This window comes from Ambystoma mexicanum, chromosome 11 (assembly GCF_040938575.1).
Source record: "Ambystoma mexicanum isolate Mex_15411 chromosome 11, UKY_AmexF1_1, whole genome shotgun sequence".
Classification (NCBI taxonomy): Eukaryota; Metazoa; Chordata; class Amphibia; order Caudata; family Ambystomatidae; genus Ambystoma; species Ambystoma mexicanum.
In genome coordinates this window covers 690,094,025-690,114,093 of record NC_090934.1, presented here as the reverse complement: position 1 = coordinate 690,114,093, position 20,069 = coordinate 690,094,025, and positions in this window count along the sequence as shown.

The following is a 20,069-nucleotide window of genomic DNA, read 5'->3' as shown; positions in this document are numbered from 1 at the left end:
CCATTTGAGGATGACAAAAGAGAATGAAATGGTCAGTCTTGCACATGGTGCCAACATTTTTCATATGGCTCAAAGCTTTGCACAATGCAAAATACATATTTTATTTATTAATTGCTCATTTTTTATAGTGCCTATACATCAAATGGAGTTTCAAAGTGGTACCAGACAAAACAAGTCTGTGGGGGAGACAGGGAACCAAACAACAATGGTCCTACTAGGCCTTGTGTCATTCGGATCGTGCAAGTGCAGTAACAAGGAGTGCAGTGGGGAGGAGCACAGGTAGGGGGGAAGGGAACATTCTAGGGTGGGAGGGAAGTATGGGGTAGCGTGGCAGCATACAAGAACAGGGGGAGGAGGGGAATAGGAGGGCCCATTGGGTTAGGCAAGTGTCAAGGGGAGGCCAGGTGGGCAAGTGCCAGGGGATGCAGAGAGTGAGGACCACATGCTAAGTGCGAGGATGGGGGTGACCAAGCTTGGTAGGGGTGCACGCCCCATCAGGCTAGTGAGGGGAAGGGGGCCCGGAAGACGTATCCAAGATAGGGAGACCGGAGTGCTGGGAAAGACTGGGTGAGGAGGGCCTGGTACCCTGTAGGACTCAGAAGGGACCAGGCAGCCAGTCTATGAGGCAGAGGGGGAGAGGAAAGGAAGAAGAGAAAAGGAGTTTCTTAAGAATCTTCTGGAACTTAAGGAGATTCGGCTCAAGCCTGAGGGGGGCAGGGAAGACATTGCACAGGGAGGTTCCTGCCGAAGAGAGAGATCTACCCCCCGCTCTCTCCTTAGAAAAGCATCTGATCTGCAGAGAATTGGAGCTAGAAAACTGAAGGGCTCTGGCAGGGAGTTATTTAGGAGATTTGGATGTAGAGCGGTCCTATGCCTCAGAAAGCCTTGTGAATGATTCAGAGGGTCTTGAACTTGATCCTGGCTGCCACGAGGAGCCAGTGGAGAGATTTTAGGACTGGCAAGATGTGTTCCATGGGCTAGAAGGCAAGGATACGTCTCACAGTCCTATTCTGGATTAGCTTAAGGTGCTAAGTTAGGATAAAGGTAGATTGAGGAAGAGGCTGTTGCAGTAGTCTAGTTTACATAGGACCAGAGCTCTGGAGACATTGAGTTTCTGGGAACAGGTGAGGAAAGGGAGAATGCCTCTGAAGAGGTGCAGCTGAAAGTGGGCCTTCTTGGCAAGTCCACTATGTGAAGAGAGAGGAGTCGAAGAGGACGCCAAGGTTTTTAGCCTCACAAGAGGGTGAGGGCAGGGGACTCACGGAGGGTGGCCAGAGAGTAGGGGAGAAGGAGAGAGCAGGGGTCCCAATGAGAAGGATCTCAGTCGTTCTGCCATTAAGACAGAGATTGTTAGCAGTGCACCATACTTGAATAGCAATCACAGTCAGGAATGAGAGCGGAAGAAGAGGAGGAAGTGGAGGGAAGCTTGATGGTGAACTGTGTGTCGTCCGCATAACACTGAAAGTGAGGAGAGGAGGTGGAGATCAGGTTGTCCAGACGAGCAAAGTAGATGTTGAAGAGCCACGGTGAGAGGATAGAGCCCTAAGGGCCACCACTTGTGGAGAGTGTGATGGAGGAAAGGAAAGGGCCAAGTAGAACCTGGCACAGTCAGTCAGATAGGAAGTCTATTTATAAGGGTGGCATGATTGGCCATGTCAAAGGCAGAGGAAGGATCGAGAAGGATGTGGACGGAGGAATAGCTGGAACCGAAATTTGAGAGCAAGTCTTCATAGGTCTTCAAGAGAGCAGTTTCTGTGCCTCTGGTTGCTCTGAAGTCTAGTGGCCATGGAGACAACCAGCAAATTCAGTGTCCTGGATCAGTTGGGAGATGACCAACTTCTCCAAGAGTTTGCCCAGGAAGGGGGGTAATGGAGATAAGGCAGTAATTAGCAGGGCAGCATGGGTTAGCTGAGGGCTTTCTAAGGAGAGGGTGCACAAGTGAGTGCTTGAGGGGTAGTAGGAAGGAGCTAGTGGCAAAGGAGTGAGTGCACAAATCAGCCAAGGCTGAAGCAAGGGAGGCACTGTTGTCCTTGATAGTTTGAGGAGCAGGGGAGCACCTGTTTGGAAGAGATTTTTATGGAGAGGACTTGCTTAGAGACCTCATCTGGTGCTATGGGCGAGTAGGAGGGAAGAGTAAAGGTGGGCCAAGTGAGGCCTGAGAGCGGGTGAACGAAAAGTGAGGGGCGGAGAGTGAGCACAGGATGTCCTGAGTTCTGGTTGTGAAGTGGGAGGGCTGTGCAGTGCAGAGGGCCTAGGATGGTAGAGAAGAAGTGGAGAATGCAGTAGGATTGGCAAGTTCCTTGCAGATTTTGAACAGTTCAGCCATGTTGTTGGTGGCCCCAGAGATGCAGGCTTGGATATGGACCCTCTCCTTTGAATGGATAGAGCCTGTATTGCCTTTGGAGCAGGCGACAGGCCATTCTGTCAGTGGCTATCCTTGAATCCAGCAACTCTGCACTTGTGTTTCAGAGAGGCTAAGTCAGAATCATACCAGGTGCGGATCCTCATCCTTCATTCAAGGTGCGTCTGGCTGAGTGGGTCAGACTGGAGGGTAGAATGGTGAGGGAAAGAGTCACAGAGGCTGCGGAAGAGTCCAGTGGCCAAATCAGGAGAGTGAAGGTGAATACTGAAGTCTATGAGGAGGTAGAGGCCAGGAGAGAAGAGGTGAGGTCAGACCACTTTGAAAGGAAGTGGAAGACTGGACCAGGGGTCCTGTAGATGGTGGCGAGAGGCAGCGAGAGGACAGAAGAGACACCAAGCCTGCAGAGGAGGCATTCGAAGGAAGAATATGACTGAGTGGGTATGATAGTAGCAGGGACTTATTCAGGGAAGATCAGAGCTACTCCAATTCAGCCCAGTTAGGCCTGGGCTTAGAGTGGATCTTGGAGCCCTCTGGGAGGAGTGTGTCAAAAGCAGTGACAGAGCTGGCAGTGAACCATGTCTCAGTGAGAGTGAGGACATCAATGTCAAAGTCTTCAAGGAGGTGACAGATATCAGAGGAATGTTCAACAGCAGTGCAAGAGTTGAGGGTAGCTAAGTGAAGCTGGTTGCCAACTTTGAAGGTCTTCTGAGGAGGGGTGAAGGGATGTGGTAAACCAGTCGGTGGTGGCAAAGGTGTCAGGGTGGGGGTGGGGTGGCAGAAGGGCTGGCAGGACAAAGGAGTTGATGAGAGATGGTAGACACCTATCAAGAAGAAGGAGAATGGTAGGCGAGCCCTGGGCCATGACATTGCCATTTTGGTAGACATTAATGATGCACCTAGAGGATAGGAAGTGTGCCAAGAGCATTTCCCATCTGGGACCACCATTAATGGGTAAAGAGTCCAAAAGGTCTGTAGATGGAGTGACAAAGAGGAGGTCATTGACTGCTTGGAAGAAGCACTGACGTAGGCGTCAGCGATGGGCAGGCCTGTATTGGAGGCCAGGAGAACTTTCTTGAACTTTTTCCTTCCAAGCTTTGGAAAAGAGGTAGGATAGGTGATGGAGTAGCAGTTAGAGTAAAGAGGGGAGATGGATAGCACCAGAGAGGTAGAGGGCAGAGATAGAAGCGTGGTTGATGCAGAGAATCTGCACAATGAACTCACCACACCAGGCGGCCTAGCAGCAACACAGGCACAGACAATTCAGGTGCACGAGAGGAAAGGCCAGGCCAGAGAAGAGGGACCTCAAGGCACGAACACGAGGGTGGAGTAATCTGCAGTATCACCAGATGGAAGGGGGATGTGTGGTGTAAGAGTCAAAAGGCAGAAGTATTGTCATGCTGCTCATGTAGCAGATGGGGGCAAAGCATCAATTTATTTGTATTTATTTTATTTGTATTGTACGCCTGGCCCTGGGGCATCTAGGCGCATTCCTTGAAAAATTACATCAGTTACATAGACAAGTACTTGTATTTGTTTGCTATGTGTCGCTAGGGTCTGATCCGTTTCCAGCAAGTTTTACAAAGGCCCTGACATTAGGCCTCAGTATTGACCTACTCAGTTGCCTGCTGATGCTTCTTCAGGTAAGGGACTCCTGTTCAGACGGATGGCCTCATTGCTGGAAAAATGACAACATAACAACTGTCTGTTGTCGGAACACTTCAAAAAACAGCACAACAGCCAGAAAATTGGGCGATTCCTACTCAGGTACTTGTGCCTCTTGTTCAGATGCTTAATTTGCTCCAAAGTACCTTACCCAGATGTTAAGGGTAAGAGTACTTATCCATGGAGCCTGTTTCCTCCACAACATCCACCACCCCCAGTGTCCCACTGTCTTGGTGTGTAGCTGGCTGGGAGGCCAGGGGTCATCGGTCTCAGATTCCCCTGAACACTGCATGTATTGGATGCTGTACTGTGCACTATGCACTCCCCATGGCCATCCCCCTTTCGGCTCTGATCTCCCACTTCTTGCTCAAGTTCCAGACTGCTATAAAAGTCAGTGGCTACTCATTCTGATGCACCTCTCCTCCCTGCACACCCGCTGTGAGCTCCCTGGCTTTGCACTCACTCACCACACTGTTGTCCAGTCAGGCAGTTATGAAGGAGGCTGAAGCTCCAGTGATGCAGCCACTATTTAAAATGGCGGATGTGACTGCTCCATGGAGACTTCTACTGAGCGGTCAACCCACTTGCCACTCTCTCCGGATGCAGGGAGCAGCTTCATTTGGTACTAGTGCTTACCCTGAGGCTGGGCACTCATCCGCTCATATAGGCAAACCGGGAACACTGATTGTGAGGTGCGTGGAAGCCCCTGCTGTGCCCGCCCCTGCGTCCACTCTCTCCTATGCTCTTGCGGCAAGCCGCCCCCTCCCCCTGTTCCTCCAGTGGTCACTGCCGCTCTGCACTCCGCCTGCGCTGCCGCACCAGGCTCAGGCACCAACCCCCAAGTTTTCTTGGTCACTCTCTGACAAACAATTTTCAAAGTCCCTGCCGTATTGGCTTGGCTATAGGCGTTCATCATGGCAAATGACAGAGGCTGGTGTCCACAGTTATTGAAGAGGAGCGAATTGGATGCAGGAGGTGTTACTGTATTAGTACATCTCCAAAACATCCAAACATCTCCATGTCACCAAACATCGAGGCTCACTCGCAAGCAGGGACAATAGCAAAGCAGACATACATATGGTAATCAACACTGTGCAGGCAGAAAATGACACTATTCGGTTTCATTCTTACGTGGCTCTGCTGTGCAATTACCATTTTGCTACTCACTTATCCACCATGCAGTTTCCCCACTTCTCCTGTACCTTTCCAAAATATTCTATAGAACTTGCATGTGTTGCTATGACATCCCACCCCATAGGTTTTGTTATACTGCATCATTCCCTCTACCTTCTAAGCTCTGTTCTCAGTCTTCCATTGTACACCCATGCTTTTTCCCCTGCATTGGAGTCCCTCTGTCATCTATTTTTCCCAAGTTCTACCACTCAGCAAATGCAGGCATCTGACTCATGCCACTTTGTTACACTCCACCACCAGTCAGTGCGCACTGCGTTCATATCCACACATCTAGGCCCAATTACATTACACCACCAGGAACACCATTTGATAGCTGCAGCAATGACACTCCACTATCCCCCACTAAATGGCTTCCACCAGTCCTTGGTTACTACCACTCATCCCCGACAGCACCTTCTCCTGACCCTCTCCAAGGTCAGACCATGGAACTACCTCAAGACAAGTATACTTGCCTCTTGCTTGTCCCCACCACTCACCTCCTACTCACTGCAATATCTAGTTGTATTTCTCCTTCCCCACCAAACACATTGGCACCAGCACCTAGCCTCAAGTGTTATCCACTCTCCCGAACTCCTGCAACCCCTGTCACTTTGCTTGAGAACACAACAGCAAGCCTACCAGTCTGTGCCTCTGCCCACAAGGGGGTATCAAATTTCTGAATCCTTTCAGCACAAACGAGAAGCCAGACTCCTCTGTACACCACTCACCAAAAGCTAGTTGATGTGCCCTTGTGACATAGAATGCCCCTGCAACCCCTCTGCAAAGGGGATAGAAGTTTGGAGAACAGTCTTTTGAAATAAAGCTAGTTTGCACACACATGACCCCTCCGCAGACTCCTTACACCCTGCCTATCCCTGGCAATCTTGCTTGTTTCGTTCTCAACATATATTTAGGTGGTTCAGTTCTGTAGATCGTTTATCAAGTTTGTGTTGATTCACGGTCTGGTAAAATGCCAGGTCTTGAGTGTTTTCTGAAAAGCGAGGCTGTCCTGAGGTTTAAGAATGTCTTTCAGTAGAGTGATCTAGTTTGGTGGACATAATTGTGAGCAAGGAGCCTCCATAGTGTTTCTTGAAGTGGCAAGGCAGTGACACGAGTGCAGTATTGCCAGAGCATAAAGGCCTTATTGGCTGATCTTGTTTGGATTAGTTCTGCCCTATACCTTGCATTTCTTCCTTACACTGAATTCATGTTAAAAATAGTCTTGGCCCATGCATAGACATTTGTCAGGCACAGACATAACCTTGCCAGGTACTAACACCCTATGCTAGCAGTTGACATCTTATGGCCATGCCGTACCATTATGTTAGTCCTTGGAAACTACAGATCTGAGGTCTACACAAAAGCTAAACGTTTGATTTGTCAACCCGTGTTTGTCTAGGTCATGTTGTTGAGGTTCTAATGTTAAAAATCCATTATGAATTACTATTCTAGAGTTTTTGACCAATGTAGGTATGTATGCATAGTCACATATTTCCTTTAACCAGGGATTTGTATTAGTGGTTGTTTACCTCATGGAGCAAATCATGATTTCTATTTTGTTAGATTTCAGTCTCTTCTGTGTCATCCATGTGTCCACATCATGAGACATCTGACAAGTGCGGGTTGTTTTATTTATGTCTGATAAGAGTTTGAGGACTATAGGCCCCATTATATGTTTGGCGGTGTGGCCAAAAATGGTGGTAACACAGTTGTAATAAGCTACCACAGCATTAGAGCCGCATTACCACAATACCGAACTATGGGTTTGAAGGTAAGCTGGAGGAAAACAAAACAAAAAGCTGGAGCTACTGCCGTCACTTTAGTTGCGAGAAAACTGCCATTCTGCCAAAATCCCCATGTTGTCCCATGGCCTCCATGAATGGGGACTGACGCCACCATACTGCCACTTGTAATTTGGTGGTAATTCAGCCAGAGCAAGTGGCGGTAACAGTAAATCCCTTTGGTGGTATCTCAGCAGATTTACACTGAGATACCACCAAACTTGCAATGAGGTGCTATGTGCATGTTATCTGCCTAATTGTATATTAGGTTATGCTTGCAGATGGGCTTAGGTATAGGAGGCATTTAAGTGGAGATGAGGGTGATACATGTGCTACTTCTCAGGTGATGTCTGGGTGTAACCCAAGAGGGAGATGTGGGTAGTTAAGTGGTTTTAGTTTGGTCTGTGAGGAATAATGTCATCCTGAGTTGTAGTCTCCCATTAAGAATGGAAATGCATGATAACCCCCCCTACCCCCATATACATGAATGCTGCAGGCCCGTATCACTGATTGACATTGAAGCAAAGATCCTTGTGAAAGCATTAGAAAATCCTCTGCTCAGGTGATGTTGGCACTGGTGCATGGAGACCAATGCGGTTTCATGCCAGGTCGCTCCACTAGAATTAAAATTTGTTGGGTACACGTTGCAATAGACGGGGCATGTTTGATTGAGTACCCAATGGCTATCCCATCAGTTGACCCCGGGAAGGCCTTCCACTCGATCTCCTGGCAGTCCCTATGGGAGGTAATGTCAGGAATGGGATTCAGTGATGAATATATGAGGTGGGTGAAGGTCCTCCATCATGTTATAGTGGAAACAATCAGAATCAACGGCCTCTCCTCTCATTTCTTTACTGCAACTGCTTCACTCCCTTCTCTCCCCCAACTGCCCCACCCCCTTCTCCCACATTGCCCCCTTTCTACCAACTGCCCCCAGACCCTGTTCCCCTAACTGCCCCCACCCCCTATCCACCACACTACCCCAGCCCCACTGTCCCCATCCCCACCATGTCCTCCCAACTGCCCCCAACCCTCTTGTACCCCCAACTGACCCACCTACTTCTCCTCAAAAGTCCTTTACCCCCAAGCCCTCTACTCAACTGCCCCTTCCTCTCCCAACTTACCCACCCCTCTTCTCACCAACTGCCCCACCCCCTTCTCTCTCAAAGACCCTCTTCTCCTGAATTGCCCCACCCCAGTTCTCTCCCAACTGCCCTTTCTCCCCAACTTCTGCAGTCCTCTTATCCCCAATTGTGCCCCATCTCTCCCAGAACTACCCCACTACTCTTTTCCAACTGCCCCCTTCTCTTTCAACTCCCCACCAGCTCCCTTCACCCCACCATCATTCTCCCTCAAATGCCTTTCCACTCCTCCTCCATCACTTGCTGTTCCACCCCCAACTGCCCCATCTCCCTCAGCAGCTTCCTTTCTTCCCAGGCTGCCCCATCCCTTTTCCAAGTGCCCATCCCTTCTTCCCCAAACTAACATTTCTACTGCAACTGCCCCATCCCCTTCTCCAGGACTGCTCCCTTTCCCCCCAAGTGCACCCACCCCTATGTCCTCCAAACTGCCCCATCCCTCCTTGTCAAATGGCCTTCTCTCCCAAACCCTCTTCCCAACTGCCCCCTTCTACCCAACTGCTGCAGTCTTCTCCCCCCCAACTGTTCCACACCTCTCCCACAACTACCCCACCACTCTTCTCCAACATCCCTTTCTTCGTGCAACTGCCCCCACCCCTTTTCTCCTCGAACAGCACCCTACCTCCTCAGCCCAACTGCCCCACCCCTCTTCTCCCTCAACTGCCACCCTTAACTCCAACTTCTCCACCACCCACTTCTCACCAAACTCTCCCCAGTCACTATTTTCCCCAACTGCCCCTTCTTTCCCAACTACCCCAGTTCTCCTTGCCCACATGCACCAAGTCTCTCCTTCTCAACTGCCCCCCTCTCCAGCTGCCCTGTGGCTCCCAGATGCCCCTCCATCAACTGCTCCCCCAGCTGCTGCTTTAATGAAGCGCTGGCCCTCTTCCCCTCCCCTTATCCGTGTTTGTTCAAAAGCGGAGCCATCATTGTTTATTTTGATGATTCCGAGAAATGCCATAAGAGTCCGAAGGGTACTTGGAAATTCCGAGCGATTGAACGGCTTCACAAAGAAAATCTCCTGTATTCCAGGTTTCAATTTGGCGCCAATGAAAGAAATTCAGCGCAAGGGATGCTGGGAACTGGGACTGAGGGGCGGGCATCACGAATGCAGGGCATCCCGGGAGTTGTAGGCATGGAATGGGGGCTCGCAATTCTTATTGCTATGTCCATTTCCGTAAGCTTCGCTTTGTGAACTACCCCGTCATTGCCCCTGCTGCAGGCAGACTGCGCATTGGTATCTACGGGACAGCGCAGTTCGTAATATTTAAAACCTGTTTACAACAAAACATTCGCTGGCAAACAGCTGATTTTGCTAGAAAGGAGAGAAATGTGCATTTTAATAAACGCTCTCAATTCATTTACAGTGGCTGACATCGGTGCTACATGCATGTTGTAATAAAAATAAAACACTGTAGTTCCGTTATATAAAAAGAAATAGCATGCACAACCGGTTTCATCCATGAAGTTCACAGCGTTCGTTCACAAACATGTTGGGTTAACTCATTTAGTTAGGAACAATCACTTTGCTAGCTTCCATCTAGATGTGAAGCTTACATACATAGCCAAATATGTCAAGGCCCTTTTGTTTAAGGCAAACCTGCACAGTTCAGTGACTAATTCACGGTCTATTTTTTTATTTTATTGTTATGCCCACAAAACGGAGTCCTTTACATGGTTGTGGTAGTAGCTACCTTCAAATGGCAGACATCCAGAACCCATAGCTCCCAACCTTTTTTGTCACCTAGGCGGGTGAAAACACCCGATTTTCTTTTTGGCGGGTGAGAGGCCCATTGAAGTGAATGGGCGTATGAGGGACTTGGCGGGTGATTCGTCTGCTTTGAAGGCGGGTGACACCCGCCAAAAGCGGGTGAGTTGAGAGTTATGCCAAAACCAAAGGCAAAGAAAATAGCCTGCTGGTTGAACTTCTGCCTTAATCTGATGTAAGAGATTGCTCATACCAGGCAGTGGCGTCGCCAGGAATCAAATTTAGCCGGGGCACAGAGGGGGCCAAAGACAACAGTAGGTGGGCCAAAGACAAAAGTGGGAGGGATGCCCATAAAAGGTAATGTGTGACGTCACAAGCACTCCTGCAGAGAGGCGTTTGTGCACACCAACTACCCACACCCCAATGCACCTCCTCTCCGCATCAGAATGCAGGCACAAAACCATTCAGTGACTAATGGCCCATCATTAGCAGTTTTGTGCACTACATTCTGATGGGAGGGGCTGCAAGCTGCTCTGCACCTTATGGAGGTCGCTGTGCAGAAGCCGGGCAGGAACACCTGAGAAGTGGCTCGTGCTCATGTTCATACCCATGCCAGAATGCATACCAAGATCACTGCTAGCTTGAGACAAAAGGAGAGTATTTGCTGTGCTATCTGCACACATTTGCCTTCGTGAGTGTCACAAATAACACCACGAACAGAGAACACGGTCACTGCTTGCCTTAGGTAGGGGGGTACAGGATTTCAGGGGGGGACAGGGGTCCCCCATGCTCCCCCCAAAACCCCCCAGTGACGCCACTGGTACCAGGCCATTGACATTTTTCCTAAGTAGTGGATGCTTGCTATAAATTGCATTGATGAAGTTACCAGTGCACAAACAAGCCCCTTTCATCTTCACGTTCATGTTCTGTAAAAAATGTTCACTTTTTCTTTATATGTCCTATATTTTGGGAAATTGACTGCCGCTTCTGATTTTCCTGGCTTGCTTAGTTGGCACAATGTTATTGCAGCGTTGGCTAATCATTGAGTATAAGTAGAGGTTTTTTTCATTTCTTTCGGTAACAACAATGAAGTGTCATTACTATGGCCTAGTTTCACTAGACTAGCTGACTGCCAACTTTTTTAAACATCATTGTGTTTTATAACCAGGAACAACCTTTTAAAAAACCTTTTAACTAGAATGTAATGTTCAGGATCGAGGTGTCCGTACTTGATATTAATGCCCTGTTACCATCTGTCCTAAATGTTTATTATACTCTGCATTAGGTAGCATTACCCTCCCAAGTCCAACTTGGGTCCTTCCTCTCCTCTATCTCTCTCTCTACCTGTGGTGTTTCCCAGGGGTCTAACCTTTCTCCCTGGTTGTTTAACCAATACCTTGCATCTCTCGCCCACCGCATTGCTGCTCTCTGCTCCAACTATCAGTGCTATTCGGATGACACTCAGCTCGTTTTCAGGCTTTCAGGCTCCCCTCTGCCACATCCTCTCCTTCTCTCATCCTAATCGGCACACTTGCACCTTCTTTTCCTGCCACTCTCTGGCCGGCCTCCCTTGGCGCTCTTCCTGCTCCCACCTGTGAGGTTGAGCCTCAGGGTCATCTTCGACTCCACACTCTCCTTCTCTCCTTACATCTCTGACGTCCCTAAGAAGTCAAACTACCAACTGCACCTCCTCAGAGGTATTCTTCCATTCCTCTCCTTCCCCCCAAAGCTCTCTGTCTCCAGAGCTCCGTTTCTCTCTAGGCTTGACTACTGCAACAACCTCTTTGTAAATCTGCCTGCCTCTACTCTTCGTCCTCTACAATTCATCCAGAACAGTACTGCAAGAGTTGTCCTTGGCCTCAAGCTCATTGATCGTATCTCTCGAGCCCTGAAATCTCTTCATTGGCTCCCAGTGGCTGCAAGGATCAAGTTCAAGACCCTTTGAATTGTCCCAAGGCCTTCTGGGGCCTGGGACCGCAATACCTCCATCTCTCTCTTCAGAAATATCTTCCTACTTGAGCTCTTCGCTCATCCACCTCCAAATCCTTGAGGGCCAGGTGCTTCTCATAGCAATGAGCGGTGGCAGATGTCTCTTTTCTGCTGGTGCCTCCCTCTGGAACAGCCTCCCTGCCTCTCTGAAACTTGAGCAAAACCATCTCAGGTTCCAGAAGCATCTCAACACTTTCTTCTGTGCTTCTGCCTTCTCTCTTCCTCTTCCCTGCTGATCTCCTGTCTGATAGTGCACTGGTCACCTGGCTACCCTCTGAACTTCAGGCCCAGGTCCCTGCCCGCCCAGTTGCACACCTGCACTGCCTCCTGGAAACCCTTGCACTTGGGTTTGTATCTACAACCCTACAGTCCCTTACTTGAATTTATCAGGCACTTGTTGTCTGTACTTAACCCTTGCACTGCCACCTGCTGGTTGCATTACTTGTTTTTGATTATGTGTCCTGCACTTGCCTTTCCTCCCCTTCCCCTGGCACTTTTCCTCTCCCCTGCACTTGCGCGATCTCAATGTCACTAGGGTTAGTAAGATTGTTGTCTTTGTCTTCCCTTTCTTTCCCCTCCCTTGTCTCGCCGTACCTTGAAACACTTGTGTATAGGAGCATTATGAATGTGATATCATATCATACTATAAGTGACTTTGGGCTTCTATTTTCCCAAAGTCATTTATAGTTTTGTCAGCTCGCTTGTTGTGGTTTTTGTCAGTTTATCGCCCTGATTGTGTGCTTGCCTGTAAAAACACGCATGAAAGGAGAACTAACGTCCATCCTTTCACAGCTTTTTCACACACATTGAAGCTGGGGCAGATTGCTTTTGTCAATCTCCTGGGTCACAGTGGCTGCTCAGGGGATTGGACATCACAAGCAACTCACTGATCGCCTGCTGGCCACATTGTAAGGTGCAATCTTGATAAGAGGTTGACAAGGGAGTGCGTGAGGAGTGAGGGGGAAGGGTCTAGCGGCAAAGGAGTGATTGCAGAAATTGGCCAATGCTGGAGCAAGGGAGACAATGTTGTCCTTGATAGTTCTGGAGGAGCAGGGGAGCACTTGATTAGATGAGACTTTCTTAGAACAGAGTAGTTTAGAACCCTCATCAGGTGTTATGGGAGAAACATAGGGTAGGGGAGAGGAAGGCCCAGGGATGCCTGAGAGCGGGTGAGGAGTAGATGAGAGTGAGGACAAACTATCCTGAGTTTTAGAAATGAAGTTAGAGGCCAGAGAAGTGCAGAGAGCCAGGGAAGGCAGTATGTTTGGTGAGTTCCATGTAGATTTTGAAAAGTTCAACCGTGTTGTTAGTGGCCGCAGAACTGCGGGCTTGGATATAGGCCCTCTCCTTCGAGTAGATGTAGTGTCTGTATTGACTTTGGAGCTGACGGCAGGCCAGTTTGTCAGAAGATGTGCTCGAAGCCTGCCACTTCCACTCAGCCGCTCTGCACTTGCGTTTCAGAGCGGCCAGGTTAGAATCATACCAGGAGGTGCACATGGAGGCAGGTTTCATGCAGATCCTCATGACAGCGGCAAGGATGTCCGGAGTGTTGGACATGGAGAGATGAAGGTTAGTAAGGGCTGTGTCAGAGTGAGAGTCTGTGGCAGGAGTAGGAGGGGGAGTGAAGGTGGCAGCAGAAGTGTCAACTGACATTCGCTTCATAGGTCGAATGATCAAGAAGGAGGCGGGCAGTGCAGGTGGGTGCTCAGCAGGGGGGACACAGGAGGTCCAGGTAAGAAAACAGGAGCGCATGATCAGACCAGCAAAGAGGAGTATTGAGAGGGTAGTAGATGGGGATGTTTGAAGAGATGAGAGCATCCAAAGTGAGACCGGCGAATGTGTCGGCACAGAGGGAAGAATTGAAATGAAAAGAGAGTCACATAGGTTGCAGAAGATCCAGAGGCTGCATCATGGGAGTTGAGGTGAATATTGAAGTCTCTGAGGAGGAGAAGCTTGGGGTAGGAGGCACGGAGAGAAGATGTGAATTCAGCCCATTCAGAGAGGAAGTGGGAGACCTGGCCAGAGGGCCTGTAGATGGTGGCCAGAGCCAGAGAGAGGACAGGAGAGACACCAAGTCTGCAGACAAGGCATTCGAAAGAGAAGTAGGCCTGTGTGGGAATGAAAGTAGCAGGGATCCACTCAGCGAAGATCAGGGCAACTCCCCACCCCCTTGTTAGGCCTGGGCTTAGAGAGAATCTTGCACCCCACATGGAGGAGAGTGTAAAAACTAGTGACAGAGCTAGCAGTGAACCATGTCTCGGTGTGTGCGAGGATATCTAGGTTGAGGCCTTCAAGGAGGTGGCAGATGTTGGAGGAGTGTTTTACAGCAGAGCGAAAGTTCCAGGTAGCTAAGTGGAGCATGTTGCCACTTTTGAAGGTCTTCTGAGGAAGGGTAGAGGAGTGTGGTACAGCCAACAGAGGTGGCAGAGGGGCCCAAGGGTTGACGGAAAGAGGAGTGGCATGAGAGGGGAGGAAGTTGGAAGACGCCTATCAGGAAGGAGGAGGGTGGGCTGAGAGCGCAGGACCATGACAGTGCCATATAAGTAGACATTAATGATGACCCCAGAGGACAGGAAGGATGGCAAGAGTTCCTCCCAATTGTTGCCACCATTAATGGGAGAGGAAGAAGAAGGGGAGAGCACAGAGACCATAAGGGGAATCCAAAGGTCCGGCAAAGGGATGGCAAAGAGGATGTCAGTAAATGTCTGCATGGAAGAAGCATTGACATAGGTGTCAGTGATTGGCAGGCCTGGATTGTAGAACTGGATATCCTTCTTGAACCTTTTCCTTCCATACCTCGTCAAAGGGATAGGATAGAAGATAGAAAAGCAATTAGAAAAGATAGGGGAGATTGAGAGCACCATTGAGGGAGAGTGCAGAGAGAAGGAAGGGGGAGAGAGGGAGATACTGCAGAGCATGACACCAGCTACAACCAGCACTGACACAATCTAGAGTCAAGTGTCCAGGAGGGGAAAAAAGGCCTAGGTTACAACATATAGCAGAAAGAACCTAGATAGAGGGTTAAACCTAATTATTACACATAGCAGCAAATGCAAGAACAAACAGGTTTGAATTTCCTAAAAAAAAGAGGGAAAAGCCTAATTATAAAAACAGCAGCAAATGCAAGAGCACACAGCTTCAACTGTCCTAGAAAAGAGGGGAACAGCCTAATTTGTAAACAAAGCAGCAAATGCAAGAACATACATCTTCAACTATCCTAGAAGGGATGAAAAGACATACAGGCTAATTAAGTCAAATCACTGATGCCAGATAACGATATCATATAACTGCCAAGTGCAGTAGACTGCAGTGTTAGATAATAGAAGTGACAAGAGACTAGGGACAGTTAAACAGGGAGCAGTAATGGCTGTTCCCCCTGCCCGCACCTTTCTTACATTGTCAGTCGCTGCTGATTGATAGCTGTGCTGCATGCTCCCATGGCGAACACTGGCAAACACCCTGCGGAACTGCAACAGTGGGAGCTGCCCTTTGCCTCGGGCCTTTGGCTGTAGGGAGGCTGCATGGGCAGGGTGCTAGCCAGGGTCTTGACTTAAGGGGCAACTCAACCAATCAGGAATCAGGGCGGTCTGGGAGGAGGGCGGGCAGGAGGGAGCCCAGAAAAGGGCTCAGACAGAGAGCCAGGGCCAAGAAAAGCCGAGAAGGCTACTAAGGGATTATTTAAATCAAGAATCCTGGCACAAAGAGCAGAAGTTCCACCCCTTACCACGAGGATGTGTGCAGCATAGAAAGCGGGCCACTCATTAGTATCCAGTAATTAACACACGTTTAAATGGAGCCTGGTTGTACCAATCACGGATCGGGGTAGGATTTGAGTAGGGCGGGGAAGAGGGAACCCGGAAAAGGGCTCAGTCAGGGAGCTGAGGCCAAGACAAGCCTAGAAGGCTACTAATGGCATATTTAAAATCACGAATCCTGACACAAAGAGCAGGCGCTCCACACCTTACCATGAGGACAGTCTTGGCATAGAAAGCGGAAAGAAGGCCCCTCCTTGGTATCAAGTAATTAACACAAGGTTCAATGGAGCCTGGGGAAACAATGAGGGTTGGGCGGCCTGGGGGGAGGTCAGGGAAGGTATCCAGTGATGTTACCAAAATGTAAATAACGAATTAAATATTAACGAAAAATACAGAAAAATAAATCTATAGGAGTTGGGGTAAAGGGTTAAAAGTTTTAGGGGTGGTTTAGGGTGGGGTTACAAGCATGGGGAAATGGGGTGTTGGGGCGCCCAATTTAAAAAAGAAATGGATATTTTTTTTCCTGTAATATTTCATTCATTGAAATACATATTGGTAACATCACATGGAACTGGCGGGGAGGAGGGAACCCAGAAAAGGACTCAGGCAGGGTGCTGGGGCCAAGACCAGCCGAGAAGGCTACGAATGGATTTCATGCACATTATGACGCAATCCTTAGTGTTTAGTTGAGGTAGGGAAACCCCTATTAGAAGTTAGGGGCACATACGGATTTCTCTTTATTTTTAGAAAGAATACAAATCAATAGCCAATACCATTCCACCTGTGGGTCAGTATCCTTCTTCTGTACCCCTACAATACATAACATTCAGGTACAGGAGAGTGGACAAAGTGCAACGTTATGAGGTTTAGGCGACAGAGGAAAGTACAGTGGGCATTGCGTAGATACGTCAGGAGAGAGGCAGAATAGGTGAAAAGGCGATTCCTCTTCTGACAGTAGGAGGACTTTAGGGTTGGATTTAAAGAGTGGTAGAGAATGAATTGAGTGGAGCAGCAGAGGAAGTCCACTCCTGAGTAGGGGAGGGACAAGATATATAGAGATCGGAAATGAAAAATAGCACAGGGGAGAGAAGGAATGGCGGCCAGGAGGTGTGCTGAGGATGATCTTAAAGTGTGTGGGGGAGAGTAGGTGGGGAGGTGGGCAGTTAGGTAAGGAGAGACATGATCATTTATTATTTTGAAGAGGATGAGAAGAAGCTTGTATTTAGCTCTTAGTTTCACCAATGAATTTGGTGATGGGACGAGGAATTAAAGGTAAATCGAGGAAGGTTGAAAAGTGTGTGGACAGCAAAGGTTAGGACGTTGTGCAGTGGTGAGAAAGCATAGTTGGGAAGGCCATAGTGTAGACTAGCACAGTAATCAGTTTTAGAGAGGACTAGTGTGGTTATTATGTGTTTGTCAGTGTTGAAAGGACGAATATGGTGTATTTTGTTGATATTTAGGAGGTTTAGTCTGGCAGCCGTAGCAGATTTCAAGATAAAGAGCAAAACGTTGTGAGGTGGGTCAAACACAACACCAAGGTTGCGAGCAGAAGGAGAGTAAAGATGGTAGTCAGGAGAGAAAAATAAGAGAGGGGGGAGTGGGGGATTGTGTGTTGGGTAGTTAAGGAGATAACTTTGGTTTTCATGGAGTTGAGCATGAGCGAGTGAGATGCCATCCAATATTGTATGGCAGTGAGACAGTGAGAGATGCTGTCTCTTAGTTTGTTAGATAGATAGATAAAATCTAAGAATATCTGAGTGTCATCAGCAAAAAGCTGATATTTGAATCTGCAGGAGGAGCTGAGGGCACAGAGAACAGAAGTATAGAGAGTGAAGAGAAGAGGACCTAGGACTGATGTAGGACTGACCCTTGGCGAACTCCAATAGTGAAAGGGGAGGAAAGTTATTTCCAAGGCATTTGGAAGTGCTTAGGGGCAAGGAAGGTGGATATCCAATCAAGGACTTTATTTTTAAAGCCAAGGAGAGACGGTTTGGCTAGGTGGTCAGAATGGTTGTGTCGGACCTGTGTATAGCCGCATTCTCAACCCAACCATGGAATCCGCATGTGCACAACCCTCCCACCTTGGTTGACAAGGGATGCCTACTTTGAATATACACGCCACCTCCAGGCAATCAATCAGGGGAAGAGGGTTAGGCAGATGTTGTGTATAGGTATGGGGTAGTTAGGGTATCCAGAAAGAGGGTTTGGAGCTGCAAATGGATAGGCAGGGGGAAAGTAGTCTAAATGCATAGAATACAGACATGCAATTACATTTAAAACCTGTCTCACACTTTTGCCCTGTTGCCTCACTTATTTACAGACCTTCCTGACATCTAGCCACCCGATGTATGTCTTTGAATTCTACAGTGATTCATTTGACCTTGTCCAAAATGCTCTTCTTTGAGCCAAATTCACATAGACCTCCCAACTAGAGTACACATGACTTCCTTTTTTCACTGCTGTTCCATCAATGTCCTGCTCATTTCCCAAACACCTGCACCCCACATCTCCCTCTGTTGCCAAATACATCCTATGTGCTCCCACCCTACTAGCACAGTAATTTCCACACTCCTCGTATGATCCACAGTTACTAACAGTTCAAACATTAAGCCTTTGCTGCAATAGAAATCAGAACACGGTGGTCATAATTTGCCCCCTGTTACATTTAGAAATTATAACGTGCGCCGTGTGTGAAATGCCCATTAGCTGAGGCCCTCCAATCCACGAGCGAGTTCAGGGGCATGGATGAACCGGTGTTGAGCAGCTGGAGGCCATACCACCACCTCCTGCTGATCACCTAACTCAAGTTTTGCGCTCTGCAGTCACTGCTGTGTCCCGGGAACTAAAGAAGTGTTGTCTTCTGCTTATTCAAGCAAGAGCGCACAATCACCACGGCAGCCTAGCAGCCTGAATGCACACTGCCACGGCCTAAGTCCTTTGGTGTGGTCTGGATGAAGAACGCCAGCCCAGCGTTCTAAGGTTGCAAAATCCTCGTGGTGGCTGATAGCATGGCATGCATGTGCTTCCAGGTGCAATCACAAGCACCAGCTGAAGCACACCACCTGCTTATCAATGTTGAGCAGCACGTGACTTTAGCCCTCAGATGGCTGAGTTATGTAGCCCCAGCCAGAGCCTCCATTTCCCTAAACTTCAAACCACTCTGGCGCAGGCTACAGATCCTCATTTCCCTTTCTTATTATGTTGCCAGTATCAAAGGCCACGGAGAGGTCAAGAACGATGATGATAGAAGATAGGCTGGCATGACGAGAGGAGGAAATGAAGTTGTTTAAATTGAGAAGGGTTGTTTTAGTAGAGTGAAGCCAGATTGCAGTGGGTCCCAAAAGCTTTGCGTATACAGATGTTTGGAGAATCAGTTAAATAAAATTGTTTCCAGGATTTTGGAGTATGGAGGAAAAAGGTCAGTAGGATGAAAATTGACAGGATTGTTAGGGTCAAGGATGGGTTTCTTTAAAATGGGATGACAGTGATCAATTTGTAAGATGAAGGGAAAGTGGATGTATCAAGGTAGGCATTGAAAAGGGCCGTAAGGTACAGGAAAACAGTGGGTTTTATACGTTTGACTACTTGAGGGGAGAAAGGGTCAGCGAGGGCACAAAAAGGGTTCACTGCAAGCTGAAGGGCATATATGTCTTATTTAGTTATTTATAGTGCGTTTTTAGATGACTAGCATCTTTTTCACACTTACCACACATAATACAACTTGCAAAAATAAGAATATACACTTTTGCACATTTTCATCTTAAAACATATAAAAATTGTTACAACCCTATTAATATTAATAAACAAAAATATACCATTCACCATGTAAAACAAACTCGAAATCACTTTTCATTAATGTCCTCCATTTCGGCTATTCTTTTGATGATTATCTCCCACACATGGAACGCTGCATTACTTAAAACTGATGACTTAGCGGCAAAACAAGTCAGTATTGGGATTGCTGTATTTTTCATATGCTCGCTTGTATGCAACCCCTAATTCCTCACATTGGGTTAAAAGGTGTCTGGCCTTCTCAATGTATCTCCCACATAATCTGCATAGTCTTTGCTCTCTTGGGATGCCTCTCCAAGCACCCGTATTTTCCAGCATATATTTCTTCAGTGTCAGTGGGGTTGAAGGTGGGAATGGTGGTGACAGTGGAGGGTAGGTGTGGTGGAGTGTAGTGGGCAGGAGGGGGATAGGAGGTCATTTCTTGAAGATCTCTCTAATGGTAGATATGTTAGAGGCAAAGTAGACAGCGGGATAACTAGCAGAGAGAGTGGAAGAAATCAAGGAGAATTTAGGGAGGGAGAGAATAGAGTTTAGATATTTTTGGAGGTGTCTAGGTTCAGAGGATCGAGAGGAAACAAGAGCAGTAGAATTCATGTTTGGCAGCATCAAGAGCTGAGGATTAGATTGAAAGAGCAGAGAGGTAGTTATGGATATCAGGGGCAGATATAGTTTTTTGCCAGGTGCAAAGGTTTTTTGCCTGGCTGTTTC